This window comes from Somniosus microcephalus, chromosome 9 (genome assembly GCF_052327205.1).
Source record: "Somniosus microcephalus isolate GS21.2 chromosome 9, FLI_Smic_1.0, whole genome shotgun sequence".
Lineage (NCBI taxonomy): Eukaryota > Metazoa > Chordata > Chondrichthyes > Squaliformes > Somniosidae > Somniosus > Somniosus microcephalus.
In genome coordinates, this window is record NC_140995.1 from 158,706,952 (window position 1) to 158,719,719 (window position 12,768).

Sequence of the window (12,768 nt, forward strand, 5' to 3'; positions counted from 1 at the left end):
TTAGAATATGTATAATGTAGCACCAGTGTAGAGGGTGGAGGTAGCGAATTAATTGGTTAAATGGTAGATTGGTCTGTATTTATTGTATTTATCCATAAGCTCTAAAAACGAGTACTGAGATGATGGGAAATTAAACTGCGAAGCCAGCTACAGAGTCTGGCTCATGGGAAGATTGGGGAGGATGCCTATTCGGCCAGGCAGGATAGCACGCATACAAGATAACATACATAAGAATTAAGTGACGAGGCGGCCTTCGCTTGTTTGTGAAACTAAAACATGGTTGTCTAAAAGGCAAAATGGCTTACCTTACAATATGCTTGCCTTGCAGAAGTAACATGAGCAGGTTACAAGGTCAGAATCTGTGCTTTGCAGAGATAGTTCGGACCAGTAGGCCGATTGAACAAGAACTGTTATCTTATGAAAACATGTTACTGAGCAGGCTACAAGAATAGATAAGAAGAAGGCCACGATGATAGAGGAGTTGGAATAAGTCAAACAAGCAAAAAACATGATTAACTGCGGAATATGGGGAGAAGCGTAAAAATGTCACACGGTAGAAGCAATGGATATAATGGAATACTAGAGACTATGATTGATAGATTTGTACCCGCCCCTAGGGCAGGATATGACTGATAAGATTATGTATAAGAATGTAACTCACTAAACTTTCGGTGGAGTTGGATCTGAGAGCGGTCTCGGAAGGTTCTCCCGGGCCTGTGAATAAAGACCATTTTGAACCTCCAATCGAAGTCTGTCATCCGTACGTAGCTGAGCGTCGACTTTGTATATCACTTAGTCCACTCCGCAGGGGAAAGGGTTAAGTGTCGACTTGGCATATCACCAGGTCCACTTTTCCGGGTACATCAGTTGTGTTGCGATGTTTTTCAATATCACTTAACTTGGTTGTCAATGTGCACTTACAACACTAGCAAAGGTGTGGAGATGCCGGAGTTGGACTGGGGTGGACAAATGTAAGAAGTCACACAACACCAGGTTATAGTCCAACAGCTTTATTTCATATCATCTCCATCTACAGTACATTGCAAAGCCAGTTCTTATATCTAGGGTCACTGAGCCACTCCACACGAAAGCGCTGAGTATATTTCTTGCTCATTTTCACTAAGGGTAAAAAAATTAATTTGTAAAAGCCACAGGACCAAGTTAGCAGGAACACTGGCTGAGGAGCAAGGCATCGTGTCATTGGCTGAGGGATGGGTCGGGACTCGGGACGGTGCTGCCTTGTCAAAGCAAGCATCACGTATCAGACGTGCTCAGTACGGGGACTGTGATATCCCGAGGCGCGGGGCTTGACACGTAAGATACACACATGCGAACTTGAAACAGTCGGAGTAAATTAATGTAATACTCTTTATTCAGTATACATTTATTTATCTTATTTTTATTTTAAAATTGATTAAAATTGCTTATTATATTATTCGTGAATAATTACAAAAGTCGCCAAATTTGTCGTAAGATTTTACATAAAATCTCCAAATTTATGCGATGTCGCTAAACGCTAAAAAAGGTCGCTAGATAAAATGAGAAGTCGCTAAATCTAGCGACAAAATCGCTGAATTGGCAAATCCGCTGGAAACCCACGCAGCAACTGTAAGATTTATATTGGGCTCGCAATTGCATTGTGGGAGCCCAATTTAAATATGTTGATGAAGTGTCCTGCCTCTCCATGACGGGACACTCAGATGGCCCGATATCCGCCGATGTAAAAATGGTGTCAGGTGCATGCATTGCAAGTTGGGCACTCGTTCCCTGTATTTAAGTCATCGTGGCCTCGATATTAAATCCCCGCCCCTGACCCTCTCCCGCCTGTCGTGCTGGGGGGGGGGATTTAATATCAAGGCTACAGTGTCCATCAGTTCGCTCAAAGCTTTCTGCAACTGGTGCATTCTGCAGAACATCACTTGTATACTTGCCCTGACCAGGAAATACTAATATAATCTGGAAATATGTTTTTAGTAAGGTATTTTTTTAATTGGACTCTCAATTATGATGGAGCTTGAAGAATGTTTGGTAGTATTTAGCATGTCAGATCCATCCTATCAGACAGTTTAAAATAGGGTATCTTCCCATTGATGAAGTTGCTCTGTCCTCACCCGCTCCCACTGCTGCTGCAATGACCCTTGTCCCAGAGGAGCAGTCTTGTTTTGAAGCCCACTTTCTTGACATTCTTGACATTGTTGTTGTTGTTGTTGTTGGGTATGAACTCGAATTGGAAGGAAGTGACTAGTGGGGAGCCTCAACTATTCACTATATTTATTAATGACTTAGATAACACAACAGAGAACCATGTATCCAAGTTTGCCAATGACACATAGATAAGTAATGTAGACGAGAGCATAAAATTATAAAGAGTGGGCAAAACTGTCGCAGATGGATTTCAACGCAGGTAAGTGCGAGGTCATTCATTTTGGACCTAGAAAGAATAGATCCAAATATTTTTTAAATGGTGAAAAGCTAGGAACAGTGGAGGCCCAAAGAGATTTAGGGGTCCACGTACACAGATCACTAAAATGTAGTGGTCAGCTACAAAATATAATCAAAAAGGCTAATGGAATGTTAGCCTTTATAACTAGAGGGTTAGAATATGAAGGAGAGGAAGTTTTGCTACAGTTATACAAAGCCCTGATTAGACCACATCTGGAGTACTGTGTACAGTTCTGGGCACCACACCTCAGAAAGGATGGGCTGAAATTTGTGGTCGGAGGCGTACCTCCGGACTACACCTCCGACCCCCCAAAAAATATGAACCTGCTGCTGGCTCCCGGGCGTCGGGCTCTTCAGGTCCTGGGCCTGCAGGCGTACGCCTGCTGATGTGCCTCAATAATCCCGAGACTCGATGTTAGCGAAACAAAACAAGGCTTTTATTAACTTAGAAGATAACACGCAGTGGAGAGAGGTATCTTCCATCTGGAGCTCTGCAGTACTGGATATGAGGCCAGACTGAGCTGGCTTACATAGAGGCCAGGTATGGGCGGAGCCCTACACACAACACATTCCATACATTCCAATATACAATACAATGGTGAGGAGAAACCTGAAACCAACCACAGTCACAGGCAATACAATGGTGAGGGGGAACCTGAAACCAACCACAGTCACAGGCAGTGATGAATGGAATATTTCATCACATTCACCCCTTCTATAGATTTAGTCTGTTCGGGGGTTTGGTAGTCCTCTGCGACCGACGTGGCTGTTGTGGTGTCGCGGGTGTCGGCTGGGTGTCCCCGGTGGCCTCCTGGGTCTCTGCCGGGGGTGCCGCCAGGGTTGTTGAAGGGGTAGTTGGTGGGGGTGCCGTTGGTCGATGTTCTTCCGGGGGTGATGAAAGAGTAGTGGGTGGGTAAGAGTTGCTGTGGTCGTTGTTGCTGCTATTGCCGTGGTTGTTGTCGTTACCGGCTGGGGCGACGTCTTTAATTGACACGGTGTCCTCCCTTCCGTCGGCGTGCCGGACATACGCGTATTGGGGGTTGGCGTGGAGTAGGTGCACTGGCTCCATGAGAGGGTCCGTCTTATGGCCCCTCACATGCCTTCGCACGAATACCGGACCTGGGGTGGAGAGCCATGACGGCATGGATATGCCGGAGGTGGATTTCCGGGGAAAGCTAAACATTCGTTCATGAGGCGTGGCATTAGTGGCAGTACACAATAGCGACCGTATCGAATGGAGCACATCTGAGAGGACTTCCTGCCAGCGGGAGATAGGGAGGCCCTTGGTCCTTAGAGCTAGAGTGACTGCTTTCCATACTGTCCCGTTCTCTCGCTCCACTTGACCGTTACCCCGGGGGTTGTAGCTGGTGGTACGGCTCGTGGCGATACCCCTGGACAGCATGTACTGGCGTAGCTCTTCACTCATGAAGGACGCCCCCCTATCCGTGTGGATGTAGCTCGGCATACCGAACAGGCAGAACAGACTGTTGAGGCACTTAATGACCGTGGCGCTGGTCATGTCTGGGCAGGGGAAGGCGAATGGGAACCGGGAGTATTCGTCCACAATGTTCAGGAAGTAAACATTGCGGTCGACGGACGGGAGGGGGCCCTTGAAATCTAAGCTGAGCCGCTCAAAGGGCCGTGTAGCTTTGATTAAGTGGGCTCTATCAGGGTGGTAGAACCGAGGCTTGCACTCAGCGCAAGTGCGGCAGTTCCTGGTCAGAGACCGAACTTCCTCAATCGAGTAGGGTAAGTTGCGGGACATTATGAAGTGGAACAGCCGCGTGACCCCTGGGTGGCAGAGGTTGTTGTGGAGGGTCTGTAGCCGATCCCCGGTGGCGCTGGCACACATCCCTCGTGAGAGGGCATCTGGGGATTCGTTAAGGGCCCCTGGCCGGTAAATGATGTCATACTCGAAGGTGGAGAGCTCGATCCGCCACCTAAGAATCTTATCATTTTTGATCTTCCCCCTCTGTTTATTATTGAACATAAACGCTACCGACCGCTGGTCGGTAAGTAGGGTGAAGCGTTTGCCGGCTAGGTAGTGGCGCCAGTGGCGCACTGCCTCCACGATGGCTTGGGCCTCCTTTTCCACGGAGGAGTGTCTGATCTCGGGCCCTTGGAGGGTCCTCGAGAAGAAAGCTACGGGCCGCCCCGCCTGGTTGAGGGCGGCCGCCAAGGCAAAGTCAGACGCATCACTTTCCACTTGAAATGGAGTGTTCTCGTCCACTGCCTGTAGCGTGGCCCGCTCAATATCCTGCTTAATGCTTTTGAAGGCGGCGTGGGCCTCAGCAGAGAGCGGAAAAGAGGATGCTTTCAAGAGGGGGCGGGCTTTGTCGGAGTAGTTGGGGACCCATTGGGAATAATAAGAAAATAACCCCAGGCACCTTTTCAGGGCTTTGGGAGTGTTGGGCAGGGGCAGCTCCCGTAGGGGGCGCAATCGGTCGGGGTCTGGTCCGATTTCCCCATTCTCCACCACGCTGCCTAGTATGCAGAGGCGCGTGGTGTTGAAAATGCACTTGTCCTCGTTGTAGGTGAGGTTGAGTTTTTGTGCGGTTTTCAGGAACCTCTCGAGGTTCAAGTCGTGATCCTGCTGGTTGTGACCGCAGATGGTGACGTTGTCGAGGTAGGGGAAGGTTGCCTGCAAGTGGTGGTCATCGACCATGCGATCCATCTCCCTCTGGAAGACCGAGACCCCATTCGTCACCCCAAAGGGGACTCTGAGGAATTGGTAGAGGTGTCCGTTCGCCTCGAAGGCGGTGTACGGGCGGTCCTCTGGTCTGATAGGGAGCTGGTGGTACGCTGACTTGAGGTCGATGGTGGAGAACACCCGGTATTGGGCGATTTGGTTCACCATTTCTGATATGCGGGGTAGCGGGTAGGCGTCTAGTTGGGTGTACCTGTTGATCGTTTGGCTATAGTCGATCACCATCCGTTTCTTCTCACTACCCCTTACCACCACCACTTGGGCGCGCCACGGGCTATTGCTGCATTCAATAATGCGCTCTTTCAGGAGCCTGTCTACCTCGGTCGCGATAAACCGCCTGTCCTCCCAGCTGTACCTCCTGCTTTTGGTCGCTATTGGCCGGCAGTTAGGGGTAAGGTTCGCGAATAGCGAAGGCGGCTTCACCTGCAGGGTAGCCAGGCCGCACACTGTGAGGGGCGGCTGGGACCCACCGTACTTGAGCGTGATGCTTTGGTGGTTGCACTGGAAATCCAGGCCCAAGGTCACGCTCGCACATAGATTCTTCATGATTAATACTTTAAAATTATCGTATACAGTCCCGTTAATGGACAATTGTACCGTGCAGTAACCCAGAATGGTCGATGTCTGGGTTTTATCAGCCATAGAGATGGTACCCCGAGTAGGGACCACCTTTAGGGAGAGTTGTTGTGCCAGTTCAGGGTGGATAAAACTCTCCGTGCTTCCGCTGTCAATTAAACATTTAACCCGGCACCCGTTTACCTCGATGTCCACCATTGATTTGGATAGCGGGTGGGGCCTGGTCTGGTCCACTGTGACCGATGCCACTGTAGGGCCCTGATCGAGACAAGATGGCGTCCACGCTGTCTGCTCACAAGATGGCGGACCCCACGAGGTCGGGCAAGATGGCGTCCAAGATGGCCGCTCCCGCGGCGCACACGCGGCGGTGGCGGGTTTTGGTTTTCCGGCGGGGTTCCCTCTGCACACCTTCCCGAAGTGCCCCTTCTTACCGCACTTAAAGCAGGTGGTGCCTTTCGCCGGGCACAGGTTTCTGGTGTGCTTTGGCTGCCCGCAGAAGTAGCAGTTGGGTCCCCGACGCGTCGCGGCTGTCGTAGGGCTTCTGGGGGGAGAGCGAGGCCCCGATGGTGTCGGGCTGCCGGGCGGGGAAGATGCCTTCCAAGATGGCGGCGCCCTTGGTGCACACGTGGCGGCGTGGACGGCGCGGGCTGAAGAGTAGGCGTCCGAGTTTCTCTGGGCCACATCCAGGGATCGCGCGGTGTCCGCAGCCTGTTTGAGGTCCAATCCCGTTTTTTCCAGCAGTCTTTGCCGGATGTAAGTGGAGCTGAGGCCTGTGATAAAGGCATCGCGAACAAGCTCGTCGGTGTACACTGCGGCTTTTACATCTCGGCACTTGCAGTCTTTGCCAAGCATTTTCAGGGTGCCTAGGAACTCCTCCACCGATTCCCCAGGTCGCTGTGCGCGAGTGGCGAGCAGATGCCTAGCATACACCTCATTCGTAGGCTGCTGGTAATGCGCCTTTAAGATGTCGCAGGCGTCCAGGTACGTGTCGGCGTCTTGGATGAGGGGGTAAACCCGGTGGCTTACCCAATTCCGCAGAATTCCGAGTTTCATACTTGCAGCGTCCGTAGCATCTTTGACGGCTGCGGAATTGTCCAGGAAGAATTCCATACACATAAACCAGTGTCCGAAGCGTGCTGATGCGTCCGGAGCATGCTGATCCAAATCCAAACGTTCGGGTTTCAGGAGTTGATCCATTGTGTTGAAAAATAAGTTAATAAAATTGATGTGCCTCAATAATCCCGAGACTCGATGTTAGCGAAACAAAACAAGGCTTTTATTAACTTAGAAGATAACACGCAGTGGAGAGAGGTATCTTCCATCTGGAGCTCTGCAGTACTGGATATGAGGCCAGACTGAGCTGGCTTACATAGAGGCCAGGTATGGGCGGAGCCCTACACACAACACATTCCATACATTCCAATATACAATACAATGGTGAGGAGAAACCGGAAACCAACCACAGTCACAGGCAATACAATGGTGAGGGGAAACCTGAAACCAACCACAGTCACAGGCAGTGATGAATGGAATATTTCATCACACCTGCGTAAAGGCCCACGGATCCCAAGAATGCAGGCAGTTCGGAAGTGTCCCTGGGAGCACATGGGCCCGGTCCTCCAATCAGAAAGGAGGATTCCTATTATGCTTATGGGGATTCCATTTACAAACCGAATCTCTTTTAGCATATGAGGAATTCCCAAATAAATAATTTACACAACTGAAATAAAAATAAATGTTCTCATTTTCAAAATTAATTAAGTCCCTTTAATGAAGCAGTTACAATTTAAAAAAAAATTTTGAAAAATAATTTTAAACATTTTAATCTGGGCCAAAATTTACATAAACTAATTTTAAGTGTTTGTGGATTTTTAAAATTTTCATGTAACATTTATAATGGGCCAGAAATTCGGGTCCCCACGGGTGAGTACGCACTGGGTACTCACGCGTAGGCCCAACGAAAGTGCCGGTTTCGTGCATGCACTGTGCATGCGCGGGAAACCGGAACTTCCGTTCCCTTAAAGGAAGGGGTTCACAGGTCGAACGCGTGCACCGGAGAGGCTGCGCGTACGCCTGGAACTTCCGGTTTTTTGCAGGTTTCTCTGGGAGGGTAAGTCTCCAGGAGCTACGCTTTTAAAAAGCAGTTGCAAGGCCTGCTTTTAACAAGGTAAGTGGTGAATTAAGTAAAATGAAAACAGTTTTTCCACAGGTTTATTATTTTTAAATACTTTAAAGAAAGGTAAGTTTATTTTTAGCCCCATTAGAAACTGTAATTAATTTTTTCAAAAATTTAAATTACTGTATTGTTTAAAATAGTTATTTTATGTAATTTATAGTTATTTTAAAAATGTGATTTAAAAAAAAAATTATTTGAAGTTTTAGTTGTTTTGGGGCTGAATTGTATTCATAGATTTGACAGGTCTTCCTGTCAAATCTATGAATACAGATTCCCTGCTACCATTGGCTCTCCATGGCCCACGTGATCCCAGGGGACACTTCGAACTAACTGCGCCCCTGGGATACGCAAGCACTGCGCGCCAGCAGCTGGAGGAGTCCCAGGATCGGAATCCCACGCGGGCCCACAGCTCAACGGCCGGCGTGCTAGTTAAGTGCAGGTCAGAGGCTTGCACCCGCCGGGAAGCCTCCGACCCGAATTTCTGGGCCATTAACCCTTAGGCTGGTAAAATCCGGCCCCTTGACCTTGGAAGGAGTGCAGCGCAGATGCACCAGGTTACCAGGGCTCCAAGGGTTAAATTATGAGGAGCGATCACGTTTTTGACACTGACCAGTGGTGTGCTTAATCATAGGGATTTGAGCAGTAAAGTGTCTTTCTTGCAGGAGTCCGTTGTAACGGGTTTTGAGAAGGAATGAATTAGATTGTTTTTACTGAAGTTTATTAAAGAAATGATCGAGCTGCGAGGCAATGCGCCTGGTGGATGATTGACAGGCAGCGCACGCTCGCGCTCCCGACCATCGCCATGACACAATGGAGCTCGCGAGCGAGCGCGCGCGCAACCGGCAGACCGAGGATCAGCCGACGTGATATGTGACGCAGCCGCACGTAATGCCAGTTCCGGCGAGCAGACACGTGAGCCGGATGTTTGCGGCACTGACACTGCTGGAAAAACTCAGCAGGCCAGGCAACATCCCTGGAGAGAGAAATAGAGGCAACCGACCGCAGTGGAGGAGGTGAGCGGGACAGGGCCCGGGGGGGGACGGACGGAGCAGGGCCGGCCGGGGGGGGAGGGAAGAGCAGGACAGGGCCCGGGGTTGGGGGGTAGCAGGGCAGGGCCGTGGGGAGGGAGAGAGCGAGACAGGGCCCCGGGGGGGTGGGGGAGCGAAGCGAGACAGGGCCCCGGGGGGGTGGGGGAGCGAAGCGAGACAGGGCCCCGGGGGGGTGGGGGAGCGAAGCGAGACAGGGCCCCGGGGGGGTGGGGGAGCGAAGCGAGACAGGGCCCCGGGGGGGTGGGGGAGCGAAGCGAGACAGGGCCCCGGGGGGGTGGGGGAGCGAAGCGAGACAGGGCCCCGGGGGGGTGGGGGGGGGAAGCGAGACAGGGCCCCGGGGGGGTGGGGGGGGGAAGCGAGACAGGGCCCCGGGGGGGTGGGGTGGGGAAGCGAGACAGGGCCCCGGGGGGGTGGGGTGGGGAAGCGAGACAGGGCCCCGGGGGGGTGGGGTGGGGAAGCGAGACAGGGCCCCGGGGGGGTGGGGTGGGGAAGCGAGACAGGGCCCCGGGGGGGTGGGGTGGGGAAGCGAGACAGGGCCCCGGGGGGGTGGGGTGGGGAAGCGAGACAGGGCCCCGGGGGGGTGGGGTGGGGAAGCGAGACAGGGCCCCGGGGGGGTGGGGTGGGGAAGCGAGACAGGGCCCCGGGGGGGTGGGGTGGGGAAGCGAGACAGGGCCCCGGGGGGGTGGGGTGGGGAAGCGAGACAGGGCCCCGGGGGGGTGGGGTGGGGAAGCGAGACAGGGCCCCGGGGGGGTGGGGTGGGGAAGCGAGACAGGGCCCCGGGGGGGTGGGGTGGGGAAGCGAGACAGGGCCCCGGGGGGGTGGGGTGGGGAAGCGAGACAGGGCCCCGGGGGGGTGGGGGGGGGAAGCGAGACAGGGCCCCGGGGGGGTGGGGGGGGGAAGCGAGACAGGGCCCCGGGGGGGTGGGGTGGGGAAGCGAGACAGGGCCCCGGGGGGGTGGGGTGGGGAAGCGAGACAGGGCCCCGGGGGGGTGGGGTGGGGAAGCGAGACAGGGCCCCGGGGGGGTGGGGTGGGGAAGCGAGACAGGGCCCCGGGGGGGTGGGGTGGGGAAGCGAGACAGGGCCCCGGGGGGGTGGGGTGGGGAAGCGAGACAGGGCCCCGGGGGGGTGGGGTGGGGAAGCGAGACAGGGCCCCGGGGGGGTGGGGTGGGGAAGCGAGACAGGGCCCCGGGGGGGTGGGGTGGGGAAGCGAGACAGGGCCCCGGGGGGGTGGGGTGGGGAAGCGAGACAGGGCCCCGGGGGGGTGGGGTGGGGAAGCGAGACAGGGCCCCGGGGGGGTGGGGTGGGGAAGCGAGACAGGGCCCCGGGGGGGTGGGGTGGGGAAGCGAGACAGGGCCCCGGGGGGGTGGGGTGGGGAAGCGAGACAGGGCCCCGGGGGGGTGGGGTGGGGAAGCGAGACAGGGCCCCGGGGGGGTGGGGTGGGGAAGCGAGACAGGGCCCCGGGGGGGTGGGGTGGGGAAGCGAGACAGGGCCCCGGGGGGGTGGGGTGGGGAAGCGAGACAGGGCCCCGGGGGGGTGGGGTGGGGAAGCGAGACAGGGCCCCGGGGGGGTGGGGTGGGGAAGCGAGACAGGGCCCCGGGGGGGTGGGGTGGGGAAGCGAGACAGGGCCCCGGGGGGGCGAAGCGAGACAGGGCCCCGGGGGGGTGCGAAGCGAGACAGGGCCCCGGGGGGGTGCGAAGCGAGACAGGGCCCCGGGGGGGAGCGAAGCGAGACAGGGCCCCGGGGGGGTGGGGGAGCGAAGCGAGACAGGGCCCCGGGGGGGTGGGGGAGCGAAGCGAGACAGGGCCCCGGGGGGGGCGAAGCGAGGCAGGGCCCCGGGGGGGGCGAAGCGAGGCAGGGCCCCGGGGGGGGCGAAGCGAGGCAGGGCCCCGGGGGGGGCGAAGCGAGACAGGGCCCCGGGGGCTGGCAACTGAGCGGGACAGGGCCCCGGGGGCTGGCAACTGAGCGGGACAGGGCCGGTGGGGGCAGAGCGGGACAGGGCCGGGGGGGCAGATCCGAGAGGCCCCGGGGTGGAGAGTGAGCGGGGGAGGCAGGGGGCACTCCTGATGTGCTGAAACTGACGGGTTTGCTATTCTCTGCAGAGGTGGCAGCACCAGGAGTGAGACTTGCTGTAGATCCCAATCAGCTGCTGGTGTCCAAGGTTTACCCTTCGCGGTTAAAACAAGTCCGCTTCTGCCCATGTTTCATCAGAGAGGTCATCGATTTGAGAAGTTAACTCTTTCTCCACAAATGCTGCATGACGTGCTGAGTATTTCCAACATTTTATGCTGTCGTTTCCAGCATCCGCAGTATTTTGATTTTGTTCTTCCCAATGTTCTCTTCCTTTTATTAAGGCAAATTCTGAGAATTTTCCTCTAAATGAGTAACCAGAGAGATCTTGTGTGTCTTTGGTTAGGGGGAGCATTTTCAGTGTTTATTGTTCGCCCCTTGAGGTCAGACGATGTTACAGTGGAATCCTGTGATTCTGTGCAAGGTCCCCGTTGCCTGTCTGCAGTGGTTTCATCACCGAATCACTACAAGTGTTTGTCTTAAATTACCTAACATTTCCTGAAGTGCAATGGGAGCTGAGTGACTGGCCCAGGCCTGTGAAACGTTAGCCATTAGAATGTCTGAAGGAGGTTTTTTTTATGTTGCAGAAGCAGTTGATCCCAGAAATAAGATGAGAACCAGACAATAGAGTAAAAACAGCAAGAAAGATATAGAATTGTTGGAGGGAATCCAGAGGAAGGCTGATTCTTAAACTTACAGGGTTGAGTTATGCAGAAAGATTATCTGCCCTAGGACTTTATTTTGAAGTAGAGGAGACTGAGGGGGAGGGGGTAACCTGGTCTTTTAAGATTTCCACAAATATGAAGAATTTGGATCCATGAACGTTTTTGTTTTGCACAGTATTTGAAGAATAGATCTCTCATTTAAGGGATCAAAAGAAAATAGGAAATTTAGGCGCTTTTTAATAGGGTGATAATATTGTGAAACAAATTACCAGAGGAGATAGTGGAGAACTTCCTGTCGGGTTTTAAAAAGGACTGGATGAATTGCTATTAGAAAAGGTTATTGGTTCCAGAATTAGCTAGGAGGTGAGAGGATTACAAGGGTTTGGACAGTGATCTTCTGCCCAATGACTATGTGTATAAATATTCTATCGCTCTATTGCTCTGATTAAACACTGCTATAGCTTAAGAGGATAATTTTTGTGCCAAAATAATGTCACTGCTAGCAAATTTAACTTTTTTTCCTCACCAACTCTTCTCCATTTTTCTCTCTCCTGCAGACATTGACTCTATGGGTATAGATCTACGGGTGCTAGGGCAACTGTACAGGCACTTTAGTTGGTTCTGGTGCCCCTAGACTAGGCAGGGGAAATAGATGCTGCTCTTGATTGTTGGAACTGCATGTGTGTGGATTTCAGGCGTGAATAGGATTGGGCTTATCTGGGATACATTCCATGATCAAATAACCAGCAACACTTACGGTCAAGACTGACCAATGATTAATGGGCACTTGTGTGATTAGTATGCAGGGACCAGTATCCTAACGAGGAGCTTGTTCAGGAGAGGAAGAAAGAAAAATTGTTGAAGAAAAAAATTGACTCCTTCTAGTAGCGCATGTATTATAGTACATTGAACCTATCAGCTCAATACCTACACTTCTAATGGAAATTCTTGTAAACTAAAATGTAAGTGCATTTATTGTACTGGAAAGTTTGTTTTAGTATTTCAAATTATTGAGGCAGGGAAAATATTGGGAACATTTTCTGTAGGATAAATATGGCACAGAACTTTGACCACTGACTCGGAGGCC

At 53.2% G+C, this 12,768-nt stretch overlaps 1 protein-coding gene across 1 annotated transcript in view; it reads left to right on the forward strand.

The window, feature by feature from the left end:
- The first annotated feature begins 8,769 nt into the window (after nucleotides 1-8,769).
- LOC147112792 (glycoprotein endo-alpha-1,2-mannosidase-like) overlaps nucleotides 8,770-12,768 on the forward strand; it is a 31,963-nt gene continuing 27,964 nt past the window's right edge. The window contains exon 1 of the mRNA XM_085997416.1: nucleotides 8,770-8,914. The gene's annotated coding sequence lies outside the window, so the exon portion shown is untranslated. The remainder of the gene's footprint in view (nucleotides 8,915-12,768) is intronic.